Raw genomic sequence first — 19,042 nt, forward strand, 5'->3', positions numbered from 1 at the left:
ACTCAGTCATGAAACGGCTTTTGCGAGCCCTTTCTTATGAGCTTAAAGCCTTTTGGAGGTTTGCTTGGCATGCAGCAATGTTCGTGCTTCGAACTGCGCCGCACGGGTCAACAGGTTTTTCACCTTCAGAGCTCGTTTACGGTCGCTGCCTTCGGTCCCCTCTTCGCATTGTTCGAGAAGCCTAGGAAGGCCAGGCGGATGACCCTTCGGTTGTGGCATACGTGCTAGGGCTGTTAGACCGATGGCACACATCTCAAGAATTAGCAAGGCAGGAAATGCGCAAGGCCCAAAGCAATGCTAAGCATTACTGTGACAGGAAGGCTCAAACGCGACGCTCTGAAGTTGGGGAAAGGGTAATGATTCTGAAACTCTCATTGAAAAACAAACCACAGGTTCACTGGGAAGGACCGATGGACGTAATTCAGAACTTATCTGATACAAACTACGTAATCACGGTACCGGGAAAACGAAGGACAGCAACCTACTTAAACCCTACCGGCAGAGGGAAGCCATTGTGAACATGTCCCTTAACCAACCTGAGGAGATGCCTGTCGACTTTCCAGAGTTAACAGCAGTGACGGAGGCAAAAGACATTCATGAGACCATTGACAAGTTAGTAGAACAGGCGGAGTTGAATCCCAATCAAAGGGCAGAACTGAGGGAACTCGTGTTTGAATTTAAAGGCGTATTTTCAGACACACTGGGCAGGACCACTGCAATCGTTCACGACATCGAGTTAACCTCATCGGACCCAATTCGTTCGAAAGCTTATCGCGTTTCACCTCGTCAGCGTGAAGTCATGGCCGCTGAAATAAACAAGATGTAAGAGCTAGGTGTAATCAAGCCAGGAGAGAGTGATTATACCTCGTCTCTTTTCTTAGTTGAGGTCCCCGGAAAGGAGCCGCGACCATGTATCGACTACCGCAGGCTCAATTTAATCACGCAGGACCAGACTTATTCAATACCGCATATCGAAGAAAGGCTTGAGAAAGTGGGCAGTGCTAATTTCATCTCTACGCTCGATTTAGTCAGAGGGTACTGGCAGGTTCCGTTGAGCGAGAGGGCAAGCATGCTTGCGGCGTTTATTTCCCCGATGGGAACTTTTCGGCCGAAAGTCCTGAGCTTTGGATTGAAGAATGCGCCATATTGCTTCTCTGGCCTTATGGACCAGGTGCTACGAGGAATGGAGGACTTTGCACTTCCGTCTCTCGATGACATAGCAATCTTTTCTTCATCATGGGCGGACCATATGCAACACATGCGAACCGTGATGCGTCGTCTACGAGAGGCCAACGTAACTGTTAAGGCTCTCAAATTCCAATTAGAGCACGAGGAAGTATCTTATCTAGGTCATGTAATTGGGCAAGGTCATCGTCGGCCTTTCGAGTTTAAACTGACCGCAATAGACAACTTCCCGGAACCACGCACCAAACGGGACATCAGATCATTCCTTGGCTTGGCAGGTTATTATCCCGCGGTATTCCGAGATTGCGAGTTCTTTAACGGATGCTCTCAGAAAAAAACCAAACCACAAACGCTAAAGTGGGATGACGCAAAAGAAAAGGGTTTTAGTATGCTGAAGAAAGCACTAACGAGTCAGCCAGTGTTGAACGCGCCCGACTACTCTAAGCCATTCATTCTTCAGTGTGATGCCAGCGACAAGGGTATGGGGGTGGTGCTCTGTCAAAAGAGAGACGACGAGAATGAGCACCCTGTACCGTACGCCAGTAGAAAGCGTTCAGTTCGTGAGGAAGCATACAGTGCATCAGGAAAGGTATGCGCCTGCGTAGTATGGGCGGTGCAGAAGCTAGCTTGCTATATCGCTGGTTGAAGGTTCGCCATAGAGGCTGATCATTGTCCCCTCACATGGCTGCACTCCACGTCTACGAAAAACGGTCGTCTTTTGCGCTGGAGCTTGGCTCTTCAACAGTACACCTTAGATATTCGCTACAAGAAGGGTAAGCTTAACTGCAATGCCAACGGTTTGAGTCGTTGCCCCTAGAGTAACGAAAGCCTGATGCTCACTCGGGTTTCCATGACATTTTTACGTTCGTTCATACGTTTTTTTTCCGAAGCGTAGTCGATTGTTAGCTGATTTTAATAACCACGTCTTAACGCTTTCAAGAAATGGCTGTTTTTAGTGTTCAGGGGGGGAGGACGCGCATAAGGAATGGGAAAGGTGTAGCAGGTTTTCTTTATTTTTTTAAAAGCCGGGTGTGTCTTGGAGGAGGGTGGCTTTGTGCTTGCTGCTTTGTGGTTGTGGGTCCGGCACTCTTCTGGAGTGATTGCTTGCCCACGCAGGAGACGAAAAGTTGCCAGACATGCTTGCACGACCAATTGCAGGACCGGGGAGAATAGTCACAAGAGTGCCACGAGGACTGATGACCACTCCCAGGAATCTACCAGCTACGAACTAAGGGTTCATCACCTCTAAGGGGAATTCTGCTGCTGAAACGCCGATCCCTCGCACAGCGGCTGCTGGCCCCTACGTGTCAGAATCTTCCTCCCCCGCCGGAGATGCTGTTACGGTTGGCGTCTGGCATCACGTGCAGAGAAGAATTTCACCCGACCTTCTTCGTCGAAATGAGGCGTGACTTCTCCTGCCACGGTTGGCATGCCGCACCTCGTGCAGAAAGGACTTTCTCTCACCCGACCTTCATCCACCAGGCCTCGACAAAATGAAGCGTGACTTCCTAATTCGCCATGACCATTTCGAGTGTCTGTCGGTCTCGCGGAGGCCCCGCAGTGTTTACAGGCCTCTTTTGTGTGTGCGACTTTAGAGGGACCCCTTCCTCGAACGGCCAAACTCTACAGGAGAACTTCCACAAACCAGCAACGCGCAAAAGAGACGGACAAGCGTCTACAATTCCAGGAAGTGGGAGGCCCTTCTCGCAGCAGACTCGGTATAACCAGAGGAGGAGGGGCCCTCTTTCTGTGCCGGTCATGTGACGCTGACGGAAGCAAGATCCCTCCCACGATTGTAGAGAGCCTATTTAAGTGGCTCCGAAATGTACTTTTGATCACTTCATTATCATCATCTTTCATCAACCTTTCAATAAACCATGCAAGTTTCGCTCTAGAAATCGTCTCATCCTCGCTTGGTCGCCATGGTCTACCGGATGCCTGCAGCCCGCCGGCAACGCCACGCTACCCAATAGTAACGTCGGTCGAGCTTCGATAGGCAGGCGCTGCTACAACTCGGCAGCAGTACGATACACTACCCCGGGGTACGCAACAGTGCCTAACTGAGTGTCTAACTGCTGGAGCGAAGGACGTTAGAAAGTTTCTTAGCCAGCGCTGTCAGACAACCACTGTCGGAGGAAGCTATCCTCGGCCCGTGGCCTGACACTGCAACTTCAATGCGTGCAACTAAAGTGTTGTTGAAGTTTCTGCAGCACACCAAGCTCGACGAGCCGCTCAAGCAAGGCAACTGTCTCATATACATAAGCACTCACCACTTCTCTTATCGTCATCATTCATCCCAGTACTTTCACTCCCCTTCCCTCTTACCCAGTGCAGAGTAACAGACTAGAGCTTACTAGCTCAGGTCGACCTCTCTGCCTTTCCTGTCTTAAATTCTATTCTATAATTAGTTAGTAACTGAATGTTTAACGGACGATAATTGTACTATCGTTACTTCGTATAGGTGTTTACTCATTTGCTATGGCATTCAGTTATTCGTCATCCGGACGAAAGCGAGACTTATTATTGTATTCGCTAAAGGTGTGCTTTGTTTGTGAGGACGCTCCGCGATAAATCTCAGACAGAGACTAACAGCTTCGCTGTAATAAATGCTTTACAATGGGGGGGGGGGGGGGGGGTTGCCTAGCAGCACTAGTTCTAGGTTGTAGTGGTAGGCTTAAACAGGTCGGTACTATGGCGAAACGGGAAAGCCAAGCAAAGCTCGTCGTCTTCTTTTTCACCAGCACTATGCACACTGCCCACTGCCTTCAGTACAATCACTCCGCACCGAAAGAGTAGCCATCCTGGAGACCTAAGGGTCGGAGAACACAGAGGGGTCATAGCACTGCTTGAGCCGGGAGACGTGGACAATTTCCTAGCCCCGACGACGCTGGTCGGAAAGCGTTTCAATTGGCTCGATGAGGTAGTTGACCGCGGATGTTTGTTTCAGTACCCGTTAAGGACCGTGGTAGTTGGAGAGCAGCTTGGAGGGAAGGCCTGGAGGAGTAGAGGGCACACGCAACCAGACCAGCGAGCCAGGAGCAAAGCACGTAGCCGTAGTGAATGAATGGTGGCGATGCTTTTGGCGCCACTGGTCCTGGCATGTGAACGAACGAGCGAGCTGGCGACATTTTTCGGCGTAAGCAGCCGCTCAAGAAACAGTCGTCCACTCCGAAGCATCCGGCCGGTAAGGTAGAATCGTGTCAACAGTACATGAAGGTTCGTGTCCGTAAAGGAAAAAAAAGGGGGAGAACCCAGTGGTATTTTGCGTGAGGGTATTGTAAGCGTAGGTGACGAAAGGCAGAATGCAATCCCAATTCGATAGGTCAGATGAAACATACATGGCCAACATGTCGCCAAGGGTGCGGTTGAAACGTTCTGTATTCCCATTAGTTTGAGGATGATATGCCTTGGTAGTGCGGTGGATGATGCGACACTCCTTTACCAATGCTGAAATGACGTAGGAGAGGAAAACGTGACCGCGGTCGCTCAGTAATTCTCGAGGTGCTCCATGGCGTAAAATGAGGTATTGAAGGATACAACTGGCGACGTCCTTTGCTGTGGCAGATGCTAGGGCTGAAGCTTCAGAGTACCGCGTGAGGTGGTCGATAGCCCAGCGGTTGCCGCTTGGAGTGTTGGGAAGCGGACCGTATAGGTCAACGCCGACGCGATCGAACGCGCGCGCGGGGCATGGTAAGGGTTGCAAGGGCCGGAGGCGAGTTGGCCTCTTGCGTCGTTGGCATATGTGGCATGACCGGACATACGGCGAACGAAACGGTACATACCGCGCTAGTAGTACTGGAACTGGAGGCCAGAGTATGTCTTTAATACACCAGCGTGGCCGCATTGTGGGTCGTCGTAGAACGTGGTGCAGATGTCAGAGCGGAGGTGTCGGGGTATAACAAGCAACCACTTGCGGCCGCTCGAATTGTAGTTGCGGTGGTACAGCAAGTTATCCCGAATTATGAAGTGCGCGACTTGACGACGGAGCGCCCGAGAGACCGGCACTAGCGACTGGCTAGACAGGAAGTCAATAAGCGAAGAGATTCATGGGTTCTTGCGCTGCTCTGATGGCATGTCGGAAATATTGAGGGCGAAGGCACCACAGGAGGAAATAGACGAGTGGACAGGACCAGAGGGCAGGGGTGACCGAGATAGAGCGTCTGCGTCTAAATGCTTTCGGCCTGAGCGATAAAGAAGGTGGATGTCGTATTCTTGTAGGCGCAATGGCCAACGGGCGAGCCGACCAGTTGGGTCTTTTAGTGAAGATAACTAGCATAGGGCATGATGGTCGGTCACGATGTCAAATGGACGCCCGTACACACAAGGAAGAAATTTTCCGATAGCCCAGATGATGGCCAGACATTAATTCCTTCTTCGCTAATTCCTTAGTTCGCCTCGGCTTTGGTAAAGGTGCGGCTGGCATAGGCGACGACGTACTCTTCAAAGCCATCCTTGCGTTGTGCAAGAACAGCGCGGAGTCCGACACCACTAGCGTCCGTATGAATCTCAGTTGGAGCAGAGGGATCGAAGTGTCGCAGTACCGGAGGAGAGCTGAGAACGCGTCGCAGTTCTTGGAATTCGTCGCCGCATGCAGGAGACCAGGCTAATAGGTCAGAACTGCCGGTGAGAAGCTGCGTCAAGGGGGCGATGATAGAGGCAAAGTTACGGCCGAAGCGTCGGAAATATGACCACAGGTTGATGAAGCTGCGAAGCTCTTTCATGGTGGTTGGTTTAGGAAACTCAGATACGGCGCTAAGTTTCGTGGCGTCCGGGAGGATACCGTCTTTTGAAACTACATGGCTGAGAATAGTAAGCGTGCGAGAGCCGAAGTGGCATTTATTCAAATTTAGTTGCAGTCCTGCAGTGGAGAGGCACGCAAGAGCTTGCACGAGGCGGCTGAGGTGCGACGCAAAGTCAGTGGGAAAAACCACAATGTCATCTAAATAACAGAGGCACGTTTTCCACTTCGGCCCTCGAAGAACGGTGTCCATCATTCGCGCGAAAGTGGCAGGCGCGTTGCAGAAGCCGAACGGCATGAAGGTAAATTAATATAGCCCATCAGGAGTTACAAAGGCTGTCTTTTGGCGATCGGCCTCTACCGTGCTTTCTGTAGACTGTCCAAGGCATCGTGGATGCGCGGCAGAGAATAGACATCTTTTCGCGTTATTTGGTTAAGGCGGTGATAGTCCACGCAGAACCGAATGAAGCCATTTTTTTTAACGAGGACAACCGGAGATGCCCAGGGACTGTTAAAGGGCTGGATGATGCCACGCTCCGGCATGTCATCAACGTGCTGGTCGATGATACGGTCTTTAGCAGCCGATACACGATACGGACGCTGGCGCATTGGTGTTTGTTGACCGGTGTCGATAGGGTGAACGACTGCGGACGCTCGGCCCAAGGATGATTGGTCAATGTCAAATGAGGCACGAAAACGCTGGAGGAGCTTGATGATTTCTGTGTGCTGGGCAGGTATGAGTTCTGCGTCGACGACACGAGCGAAGACGTCTACAGGGGCATCGGTCGCGACGGGAGGAGTGACGGCACAAATCGGAAGTGATGCCGTATCACCAAACATGGTGGCCGGGATAACGCAATCGAAGGCTTCAGAGGTAACCAGGAACTCGCCGCGGAGTAAGGATGATGGGCAGGCAGACGGATTGCACACGTAAAGGGCAGCAGAACCTTCGCAAAAAGTTACGACAGCAAACGGAAGCAGAAAGTTCCGGCAGCGCGCACAAGTGGCCGACGGCGTAAACAGAAAAGGTGAGTTCGCAGCAGAGTTACATGACACAGGGACCAGAGCGGCGGAGAAAAGTGCGATATGGATGTCAGAAGGCTGTTTCACATGCTGCGACTGCAACGACGAAAATCGGTGCTGTCGCACGCGTCGCAATGCGATTTTTAGAGGGCTCATTTCACATGATTGCGATTTCAACAATGCGACTGGTGCGACGCCCAGGGTTGCTTACTGCCAGGTTTTGTGGCACACGCTGCATAATTCTTTTATTGTAATGAATAAAACGTTTACAGTATAATATTCTTGACTTTTCTTGATTAGAAGCAAATCATATGTACGTTTACTAATTTAAAAACGTTAGTTAAGATTTGTCTTGGAGTGCGCGACGGCGGTTTCTGTAGTTCAGTGCGACATGGCGCACGTAAACAGCTGTTCGCAGGTGGTTCTGCGCCGTGTGTTGTCTCATCTGCCTTCTATGACCGTTTCGTTCTGCCTGCGCTACAACAATCTCCAAGATGACCTATCGACCAGCTCGTATTGCTACCCTCACCGCATATGCAGTATTCGGAATTCCGCTGCCACGAAGTCGTCGTGTCAGCCCAACAAGATCCTCGCGCTACCCGTGCTCAGCGTCAGCTTCTGAACAAATGATGCGTGTATATTGCCCGTGATTGCGCATATGTGGTGCCTGCTACTAGCCATATTCTTACGCCAAACGCAACAAGAAGCACCAACCCGAAAGCACGCGTGTGCCACTGAACGAAGCCTCAAATGATCTGTGTGATTACGACGTGGAATGAAAATTGTGTTGTGAAATTCAACCTTAGCGCTATCCTGGTTCGTCCATCGCCGTGCTTGCGCTGCGAATATATATATGGGAGCCCTCTCTAAATATTTCTAAAGGCACAAAAGCCGACGCATCAAATGTTTCGAGCAGTTACCGTCACTTTTGTAGAAACCTGTACGTTGTAACATATCATTCTAAAGGACACGCTTCTCGTCCACTTTGTTGTTCTGTGTCTCGCGCTGGCAGTATACTCGGAACTCCTAACAAGAAGACCATATCAATACGCGCCATTCATAAAGCAGGATCGTAGGCCTGCGGCATTCGCACTTGCCGTAGAATTTTTCAGCTTTCTGCTCAGCCTCGCACTTCTCTCACGGTTAGCCTGTTTTGTGGAAATAAATATTATTCTTATATTATTAATGTTATTAGATATTATAGTTTCTTCACTGTTTTTACAGCAATCATCCAGATTTCTCAAGCTAGGCATGCATTTAACCTGTATTAGATAAACATTGTTATGACATGCTTATGGGAGTCATTTCAAACTAGATTGCTCAGCCAGAGAAAGTACAAATGCAAGTCTCAATGTTTATTCGAATTTGGTATTCCTAAACAGATTATATTGGCAGAATTTTATGCCTGCTAGCATTTCCTGCAATTCAATGTTCAGAGCTGGAAAAACTGATTCCTTTTCTTGCTGTCGAAAGGCTGCTTCAATGTCGATAGCAAGCTATAATTATTCATTTCGAAAGTTTTAAGCAATGACTATATGTCTAAGCCTATCAATGCGTTTTTGTACCACGAACACAATTAAGTTTTCTCTCTCCCTCATTTGACAGCCATGGAATGAAACCGTTCACTTTCATAAGTATCAGGATGCAAACATTCTGGAGTTTGTCCTGAGCATTTCCTTGCATCCTATAGTGTGCATGTTTGTATCAAGTTCTGGTGTTACAATCGCAGTTATCTACACATATTGTTATGTTGCAACAAACAAATTTGTTTAACTTTCTTTTCAAATCTACAATGTGGCCATGCAGTAACAACTACATTAATAAGCAAAAAAAAAAACTGCAGATTCCGTGTACGTGTTGGAATCTATGCGAAGTAAAGTTTTTGTCAAGTGGTCAATTAAATGCGGTTAAAGTAACTGCGATATATACAATTTGTCTTATTTTCAACAATCCAACATGTCATCTTTTGCAAGGTTTGCTTATGCACCGCATAAGTCACAACCTTAATGTCATGTAATCTTTATAATGCCTGCGGTGTCGAAGAAACTATAGACCATCTACTGTGCTACTGCCCATCATTTGAAAATGAAAGACAAGATCTCTGCACAGCTCTCAACCAGTTAGATAGCAAACCACTCACCTTGAACAAGATCTTGGGACCATGGCCTCGCATATCGCAGCTACATAAGGCCACAAAAGCGCTGCTGCGATATTTGAAAGATACAGCATTGAGTCGGGGTCTGTAATCCGGACTGAGTGACTGAACGATATCCCTGGTGGACTTTCTCTTCTTTCTTTAATCTTTCCGTCCCCGTTTTCCCTTTCCCCAGTGTAGGGTAGCCAACCGGGCTCAGTCCTGGTTAACCTCCCTACCTTTCATTTATCATTTGCTCTCTCTCTCTTATGCATTGCACTGTTCACAAACCATACCGAAACGCAAATGACAGTTAATGTAGATGCATGCTGCGAGACATCAACACAGTGACATTTGTTGAGCAAGGAATGGTGCGAGGTGTATGCAGATGAATGAATGACGTGCTTATGTACTTATTTATTTATATACCTCGCAGGCTGCAAGGTTGGAGTATTATGCAAGGAGGAATAAAAAAGTTGTTACAAAAGGAAGAAGGGCACAACATTAAGAAAAAAAGCAGTACCAATACATTGCACCAACTAGCCCAACATGTTTTACTGGCACAACATTATACAATACTTAACAAACAATAACAGAAAAAGTTACTGCCCATGCACCCTGTACAGACGGTAAACCTGCGAAGCTGAAATGTGCGGCCCCGGTGTTTATCACTGAGTTAATTCCAATGGTTTATTCAAGTCTTTCTATTTTATTGGTTATGTCTGTGTTTCTTAATGAGGTTATGCACATGTTTGGCTTGGGTTTATCACATTCTTTGTTTGGAATGCCACACATTGCACTTTGCAAGATCACCATCATGGAAAGTGCAATGAGTGGTTCATTGTGTTAATCCAGCGGGTCCATCAAAGTCTTTCTGGATTATGTTATGCACTTGTGTTTTGTAATGCGTCAATAATGTTTATGACTCAGTTATGCACTGTAGTTATGAAGTGACACACCGGGGCTGCACATTTCATTTAATTAAATACAGGGACACATTTTCGAACCTCTTGGGAAGTCGGAGAGAGACTGCTGCACGCGCACTCTGCCTCTAGAGAGAAACGACGTCACTATCGGTCTAGCCAGTGGCCCACCACACCTTCGCTGCGAGATAATAATGACATCATGATCTTGTCTTAACCCCATCCCTCTCTGTGTCTCTTCCCTGCAATAATACGCAGATAAATGTATGTTTGAAATGCATAAGCATTTCTATGTCTACCCAACACGAAATGTCTCCGTCCATCATGGAAGACGAATGCAATGGCTCACACCCCCTTAACCAATGGCTCATACCCCTACACTAGGGTTTTTGGGATCGGACCATGAGTGTTTCGCCTAGGCATACACAGCTTAACTGTAAAAAGAATGAACACCTTTCTGCCAGGCTATTCGTTTTTTTTTAGACTGCAACAAGTCACTTTAATGGCCCTCACGAGACCTTATAAAATCTTTTATTTGGCCAATCTAGCAAGAACGTACAGTGTGAAGCAGTAAGAACAGGTTATGCTAACTTCTAATTAAAAGGTTTATTGTGAAAATGCAATGATCTATAAAGGTTACCACAAAGTAGTACAACAATAAAACCTGATAAAGACTAGTGCTTGATGAAACCAAACATAAAAGCAGGAAAGGGAGAAAATACATATAGATATACAAGTCCAGGGAAAAAAACATTGTGATCACCAAAAGTGCATGTGGCTACCTTCCAGGAAACTCATTTTTTTCCCAATGGCATGGAACTGGAAGAATGTGCTTGCATAAGCAAGCTGTCAGTCTGTCTATTGGAATAACAACAGTGTTTCTTGAAAGGTGCTGGCATGCAGGATTGGCAATTGTAATTATTTTTTCCTGCACTTGGAATTTTTCTCTGTTTTCTTTCTGTAGCATTTTTATTTATGTTTGGCTGCATCAAGCACCAATTTTTATCTATCTTTCAAAGATGTCTTTCTTTTTCTGGGGAAAACTCGGGGAAGGTAGGAGATGGAAATTCAAGACGATGAGCAACATGAGAGCAAGGTGAAAGTAGGAGCCAACGTTTCCAAACGTGGACCTTGAAGAAGACAAGTCCACTAGTCGAGACGTTGGCTACTGCTTTCACCTTGTTCTCGTTTTGCTCGTCGTCCTTTCTTTTTCTGGTAATTTGTATAACTCGCCACATTTTTACAAATGAACCTCAGTTGAAAGTTAGTCCTCATCCATATCTAGTGTCATCCTGTTGATACTGCTTCATGCTATGCACTCTTGCAACACTTGTGTGCGTGTGTGTGCACACATGTGGATTTGGATGTGAGATCGGGCCCTTGGGCAGAGGTGTCATTCTTCTCCTGTACAGCCTTATGAATTCATTAACTATAGTGCAACAGAAATGCAATGGACAGGAACGAAGTGAACACACAGAGCGCTTCGTTCTTGTCTGTTGTCTATCTGTTGCACTTTAGTTAATAATGAATACGCACAAACTCTAGTTTTCAGTTATTATGTCAGGCTTATAAGCCCGCTTGTGTCCTGGAATATTTGCGTGGCTATGTATCCTGTAATTTAATTTCTGGCCATGTGCTTGCAAGTCGCGTGTCAATCTCCCGATTTTCCTGACAATCTTGTGTGATGTGCAGGCCCAGACCGTTTCTGGTGAATCCATGCAGGGTGTTGTGCAGGGTGTAATCTGCACTACAAGTGCTGCTTTGATTGCTTTCAGTTCAGCTTTTCTAGGTGTAGGATGACCTGGAATGGTACTCACTTATATGGGGTTTAGTTTTATGTAGTGTCATACTACTGTTACACTGCTATTGCCAGATCAGTGTACTATATGTGCCTTATGTTTGCTTGCATCTTCATGATTAGCAACCTCCCCTGTGGTTTTGGCAGTTGCATATAGTCTCCTGGCCTAATTGTTTCCCCCATATTCCATGGTATGGGCCTGTTGTGTTTCAAGTTCAGGTACTCCCGAGGTTGTGTTTCTGAAGGGAGGGGTAGTCGTCTTTGCATCTCATATGCTAGTTGGCATAGTATCTTGGGACGAGGTTCTGAGCTCTTGAGACAAAGAATTTGTGCTGCAGGCTGCGACTCTACTTTATCTAGGTGCTTGTTCGTTAGCTCTTTCTCATAGAGGTCTTCAAGCATGGTACAGTTGGAAAGACCTGTTATTACTACCCGATGCCTGTATTCGATGAGTTGTCTTTTTTGTGTGCTGCAGGTAATTCATACCGTACCATACCTTGGACACAAGCAAAGCATCTGCGATTTTCTATAGTATCCACTCATCCACCCCCATTATTTCGTCCAGGCATTGCATAATTGTTTCACCCACGTGCTGGCTCTGCCGTCATGGGCTTACACTTGCTGAGGATTTGTGGACGTTGACTTGCGGGCATACTTGTCCAGCTATGTGGATCACAATGTGCAATCTGGGGTAGTTCTTGATTCTAGTCTTTCTTTTTTTCCGACGTCGATATGAGCTGACTTATCAGAAAGTGAGAGGCCAGACTGGCCAAGAAAGTCTGCTGTGTTGTCGAGGGCTTGTTGCATCATTCTTGATTTCTGTATAAGACAGCTTTCACATAGACTGTAATACGCCATAGGCTGTAGTGTTTCTTGTAGTATGCCCGTGTTGTTGGTGTGTGTGGGCCAAATGTACCTCCAACTCTGACCTGGAATTTCCTGTCTTGCAGAAAGTTACTGTTTAAGTGCTGTACCAGAAATGTTTTTGCCCATTGTTCCTCTCATTAGAGCAGCATAAGGTACTGCAGTTAAAGGCCTCTTCACTCTTTCATAAGCGGTATCACATAATGTCCTGCGATAAAGTTTCTGCTGCTTATGGCCCACTCATATCTGCCAGAAGGGACAACACTTGAAAAAGGTTTTCTTTGTGCTATGTGTGCGACGTAGTATGAGCATTCATGCCTTGACATTTTATACATCTGTAGAACCAGCTTCCTGGCACAGTACTTGCTATACCTGATCATGCTTATTTGTGCAGTGCTGTTGAATAATACATATTGATGCAATGAATATTTACACACTCGAATTATCACGAAAGATGGTTGTTTGACAATTCTTCCCTCTGCTTGCTATTGCTTTTTTATTGGTGTTAGATTTTGCATAAGCATGCCCCCCTATGCAATAGTATTTTGAAGTCTAAGGGTTCAATAAAAGGTGATGAACTAAATCTAAGTGCAAGAGCTTTTTTTTTCACCTATGACTCCCATCGAAATGCGACTTCCATGGCTGGCAAATCAACCCCTCACCTTGTGTTAGCAGCAGAATGCTATATACACAGTGGCAGGTGAACAAATTGAAGAACACTATTTCTGTCTATAATTTTTTTTCTTGCCTGTATGCAAGTAAAGTTTGGAATAAATTTGTCATTGCAAAAAAAGCCCAGTTTGTGGTCCTTTATTGAATAAACCACATATTGTGTATTGTTGAAATGCAGAAATTTGTTCTAAGATCCTCGGGTGATGCATGTTCTTGCAAGTAGCATGGTATTTCATTACTTATAAAGATAGTAATCGCAGCGGATATCGTTATATGGGTTTACACACTAATATATGTGATCACAAACTTATTAGAAACTTACTAGAAACATGTAAGGCATGAATGTTTCTGCACATTTGATCAGCTGTGAACGTGCAAGAACTGCTTGTACTGGCTGACTTCACTGCACAGTTTTGATTTACTTTTCTTCAGCGTGTCGTTTTATACTGTTTTATCCCCACAAGAACAGTCCGTTTGCCTGCTTTTTGCATTGTTGCACAAGTTCTACATGATTGTGCAGGGGGGTACGTTGTCACTGTGCCACTATAGCAAGCAATTTACTTAATCTACTAACTGTACAGTTAATTACCTTGCAGAGCAAGTGTTCATACAGATGCAATAAGGATACAAAGTCCGCAACATAGTCGATGTTTATTGGTTTTTGTGCAAGAAAAAAAAAATTCTTCAGAGAAGAGGTGCAACTTAACGTGCATGTAATATTTTATTCGAGCCACGGATTTAATGCTATCGTAGCAAGTTCATTACGATAGCCTACACTTTTGCTCTGTCAAATTTAATAAGAGGCAAGATAGGCTTTCAAGATGCATGGGGAAATTCATGCTTGAAAACCGACAAGAAAATGCAACTGAAAGGTACCGCGTTCAGCGCAACGTTGAAATTTCGGGTACTTTGCTGTCTTGTCATTTGCCCTTGCTTAGGTTGAAATAATTCAAGCTGCTCCGTAAGCGCGATTTTTCCATGCTACTCAACAAAACATTGTAGCGACCTCGTCGTCTGCTGGGGATCGAACATCTCTAGCTAGCACTGACAACTCGCAAAGGCGTACGAAGCAAACGTGAAAATGCACTTCATTTGCTGTGTAGCGTGCCAACAAACGCATAGAAATCGGAGAATGCAATCTGCGGTACAAGTTTTTTTTTTATTCTCCCTTCGCGTACGTACCGAATTCGACGATCCACGTCTCCGCGCATTGCACTTGTCGGGCGAGACGCCACTTTCCAAAACAAACCGGCGAAATAGCTCCGTTGACAGCTCTCCGCGCAATTTTGACGGAAAATCGCAGCGATCGGTGCGATGGTGCGACTGTGCGACCAACCGGTTGGTCGCAGCCGAAAATCGGGGGGTCGGCACTGCGACTGCGATTTTCATCGCAAACGACGGAAATCGAACTTCCGGTGCGACGAAAATCGCATCATGTGAAACAGGCTAGAGGCGGCAATAACATAAGGAGAATAATGGTCGTCAGAGTCAAAGCACGGCACTGATAACGTAAGTTCGGCACGAGCGCAGTCGATAAAAGCTTGATTGACAGATGGGAAATTCTATCCAAGAATAACGTCGTGCGAGGAACGAGATAGGACCACAATTTTGATAACATACATAACGCTTTGAATGACGACCCGGGCTGTGCACGACGCTGAAGGCTGAATGCGATGCGAAGTTGCCGTAAGCAGAGAAAGAGAGGTAAGGGGAATGGTCACTTTGTTCAAATTGCGACAAAGCTTCTCACTAATAATAGAAACGGCGGCTCCAGTGTCGATAAGTGCGTGTACGGGGACGCCGTCTACGGACAGTTCAATTTCGTTCGCCGTGGCAGAATGAGGCCTTGAAATGTTCGACGTAAACGCAGTTTTTGCCTCTGGAACTGCGACTGTTAGTTTTCCTCTCGGGCTGGGCTGGGTCGGCGAATCATCGGGAAAATGGATCGGCGACGTGGGGATGGCGACCGGCGGGAATCGAAGAGGTTGCGACTGTAGGATGAGTCCGGAGGAAGGTTAGATGGGTTCTGACGCGGAGGTCGAGTAGGCGTGTAGCTTGAAGCGCCCCTGTCATGCAAACAGTGGCTGCGACGGCGGCAGGATCGTGCTACGTTTCCCGGAAAATGGCAGCAATAGCATATTGGCCGGTCATCAGGTGAGCGCCACGGGTTGACGACGGGGCCCCAGCGGCCGAGTAAGCGACGGCAATCGGACGCGAAGGTGGCGGCAGCACATGGAAGGTGCCGGTGTCCCGGTAGGCATCAGGAGCCGAAGGAGCGCAACGCCGGGCGACAACGTCAGCGTAAGGTAGCGGTGCAGCCGCAGGCTGCGGAGGAGGGGCAGATGGCAGCGCCGCGGCAACTTGCGTCTGAATGACGCGATGAAGCGAAGAAGCCGAGCTTGTCGACGGCTCGGGTGTGCCATTCAACAGAGAGAGTTGGCGTGCGACTTCCTGACGGATGAACTGCTTTATCTCTGGCATTAAAACAGAGATGTCGGCAGCGTCGCGCGGTTACATGATGCATTCCAATATCTCCTACACCCTTGGAACAGAGATTTTTGCCGAACACAGAAAATTGAAGTGTCCATCACGAAGCTGCGCTGCCGTATACCTACATTGAACTTCTACCTCCACAGGTCTGGTCTGGTCCCCTCACCATTATGCTCATTCTGTGGCGAAGCGGAAGGGTGTAGGAGGTATTGGAATTCATCATGTAACCACGCGGTTACATGATGCATTCCAACATCGACCACCAACTATCCCACCTATCCCTGTTAAAGGTGTAGGAGATGTCCGTAATCCACAGAGTTTGTTTTTGCGGTGCCTGATACTGTCTGTATGGCACTCCTGCGAAATCTAGCAGCAGTAACATAAGCAGTCAAAGGGCAGCAAGGGAGAATCGGACCACTTATCGATACCTTGGCTAAAGAGTCTGCAATTTCATTAATGATTAGTCCTTTATGGCCAGGCACCCAAATCAAACGCACGCTTCTCAAGTAACCAGGTACTAATAAATGAAATGTCCTCATCACGCGAGAATCACTAGAAGCAGTAAGGGATGAGCACAATGATAACGAATCAGTGACTATCACGGCTGACGTAATTGACCGTCCTAATTTGCTTAATGCCAGCACCATGGCCATGAATTCGGCTAAAAAGATGGGTATGAAATCCGGCAGCTGAAGAGAAAATGTCCAATCGAGAATCGGGGAAAATATTCCTACACCTGTCTTTTCTTCACATTGTGAAGCATCTGTAGCAATTACAACGTTTGTAACGTTTGTTTGAAGGTTTTTCAGATGATCTTGTAATATACCGTCTATAATACGGTGTGGAAGTAATTTTGCATTATTAGGGAAAATGTCATCGAATTGAATATCCGTTGCAACAGCTCTGTCGGGAATAGGAAGTACATCGCCTATAAGCACGCCCAGAGAGTCAAGTAATTTTTGCACGAATTTAATTTGCGGAGTATGTAGTCGCGGCCAGATGACACCGAAAAGCAATGCAGGTTGTGAAGTAAAGATTGTTTGGGGATGACACAGCGGTGATTCATAAATCCTTAAGAACGTCGGCACCGTAAAAAGCCGGAACCTGCACGAAAGTGGAGGAACACGGGATTCTAGACAAAGAATAGAATTTGCAACAAATTTAGGAAGACCTAAACACATACGTAATACTTCTCTTTCTAAGAGGATTAGAGGACGGGACATGTAGGCTGGAGCTCCAGAGAAGAGCACGCAACCAAATTCTAATACAGGGCGAACGTACATACGATATATCATTAGGTGTGTATCTCTTTTTAATCCTATTCGACGACTGCTCAGCCTACGCAATATGCCAATTGCACGGCTACCTTTTCCTGTCACAGGATCTATGTGTGAGCACCAGTTGAGAGAGGTGTTATAAATAATTCCGAGGTATTTAACAGATTCCACCTGTGGTATGTCTTGAAGCTGGTAAGACAATGAAATGTGCACTATGTCACGTATCGGAAAAACCGGAACAGCACATTTGCTGGCATTGAGTGTGAAGTGACTAACATCTAACCACCTCTCCAGAGCATAAAGGTATGTTTGCAGTCATTGGTATAGTGTGTGGATGTCGTTTTCAGATGCAAAAAACGCAATATCGTCTGCATAAAATAAGTAGTTATTTCTTGATGACAAGGTAGTGTGCTCATGAGAATATTAAAAAGCACCGGGGAAGAACGGAGCCTTGCGGTACGCCTCTCGTTTGTTTGTGTTTAGAAGAAGAAACGCCGCTTTCGTAGCAATAGAATTCTCTTTCACCTAAGAATGACTGAATCCACGCTATTATATACCCAGGGACACCACAGGAAGTTAACCCATTGATCAATACAGTGTGCTCCACAGTGTCGTATGCTTTAGCGATATCGAGCGTCACCAAGGCAGCGTATTGCTTATGACGTCGAGCATGTATTCGGCTTTCTAAGTCCACGTGGGCATGCCAGATGGAGCAGCCGGCCCTGAAACCAATCTGAAACAAACCAAACGTTTGATGTAAGCGCAATGGGCCTAATGTTCTCCGATACATACCTTCCTTCTTGTTTCTTAAGTATCAATATTACATTGGTGAGCTTCCAGTGCAACGGAATCCAAGCATATTTAATTGAATAATTCACCAGGTCTAAAAGAACGTTAGGCGATTCCTGTAACAATATTTTTAACATTGCATTTGTCACACCATCAGGGCCAGGGGCTGAATTCGGTAAACTTAGTGCAGTCTCATTTAGTTCAGCTTAGGAAACTAGGAGTAAAGCCATCCCAAGGATCTAATGTAGAATGAATAGCCGGAAGCCTGGCCATAAACCGATTTTCTAAGCCTTCGGCAATCTCTTCTAGGGAGGTACTATGGCGAAACGGGGAAGCCAAGCAATTCTCGCCGTCTTCTCTTTCACCAGCACTATGCCCACTGCCCAGCGCCTTAAGCACAGCTTTATTTATTAATTTTCCGCTATCGTTCCATTTTGCCATTGCGCTTGCTTGCCAAGGTCGCCATGAGCACGGCGGGATGACGGCAGTGCGACGCCGACGCTGTGACGATGATAGAATAACGAAAAAAGCGGTGTAATAGTAGCGACATAATAGCAACAACAATGGTGTAATGACGTCATCGCGACGACAGCAACGTAAGGATAATTGCTTGACGACGATCGCGTGACGACAACGGTATGGCGAGAATTGGATGACAGTGGTGGTACGATTACGACAGCATGGCGACAGTATAACAACGGTTGCATAATACCGACTCTCTGACGACGATGACAACCGATGGTAACGATGACAACTGCGGCATTAGCACGATTGAATGACGATAGCTTGCTTACGATAGAATGATAAAGAAGGAATAAAAAAATTAATTATGGGGTTTTACGTGCCAAAACCACTTTCTGATTATGAGGCACGCCATAGTGGAGGACTCCGGAAATTTCGACCACCTGGGGTTCTTTAACGTGCACCTAAATCTAAGTGCACGGGTGTTTTCGCATTTCGCCCACATCGAAATGCGGCCGCCGTGGCCGGGATTCGATCCCGCGACCTTGTGCTCAGCAGCCTAACACCATAGCAACTGAGCAACCACGGCGGGTAAAGAAGGAATGACGTCGATGTATCGACGAAGGCGATATGACGACAATGGCAGGACAACAATGGGATGACGGTGCTGAAATGATGACGATGGTA

This window comes from Dermacentor albipictus, chromosome 4 (genome assembly GCF_038994185.2).
Source record: "Dermacentor albipictus isolate Rhodes 1998 colony chromosome 4, USDA_Dalb.pri_finalv2, whole genome shotgun sequence".
In the NCBI taxonomy this organism is placed as follows: Eukaryota; Metazoa; Arthropoda; class Arachnida; order Ixodida; family Ixodidae; genus Dermacentor; species Dermacentor albipictus.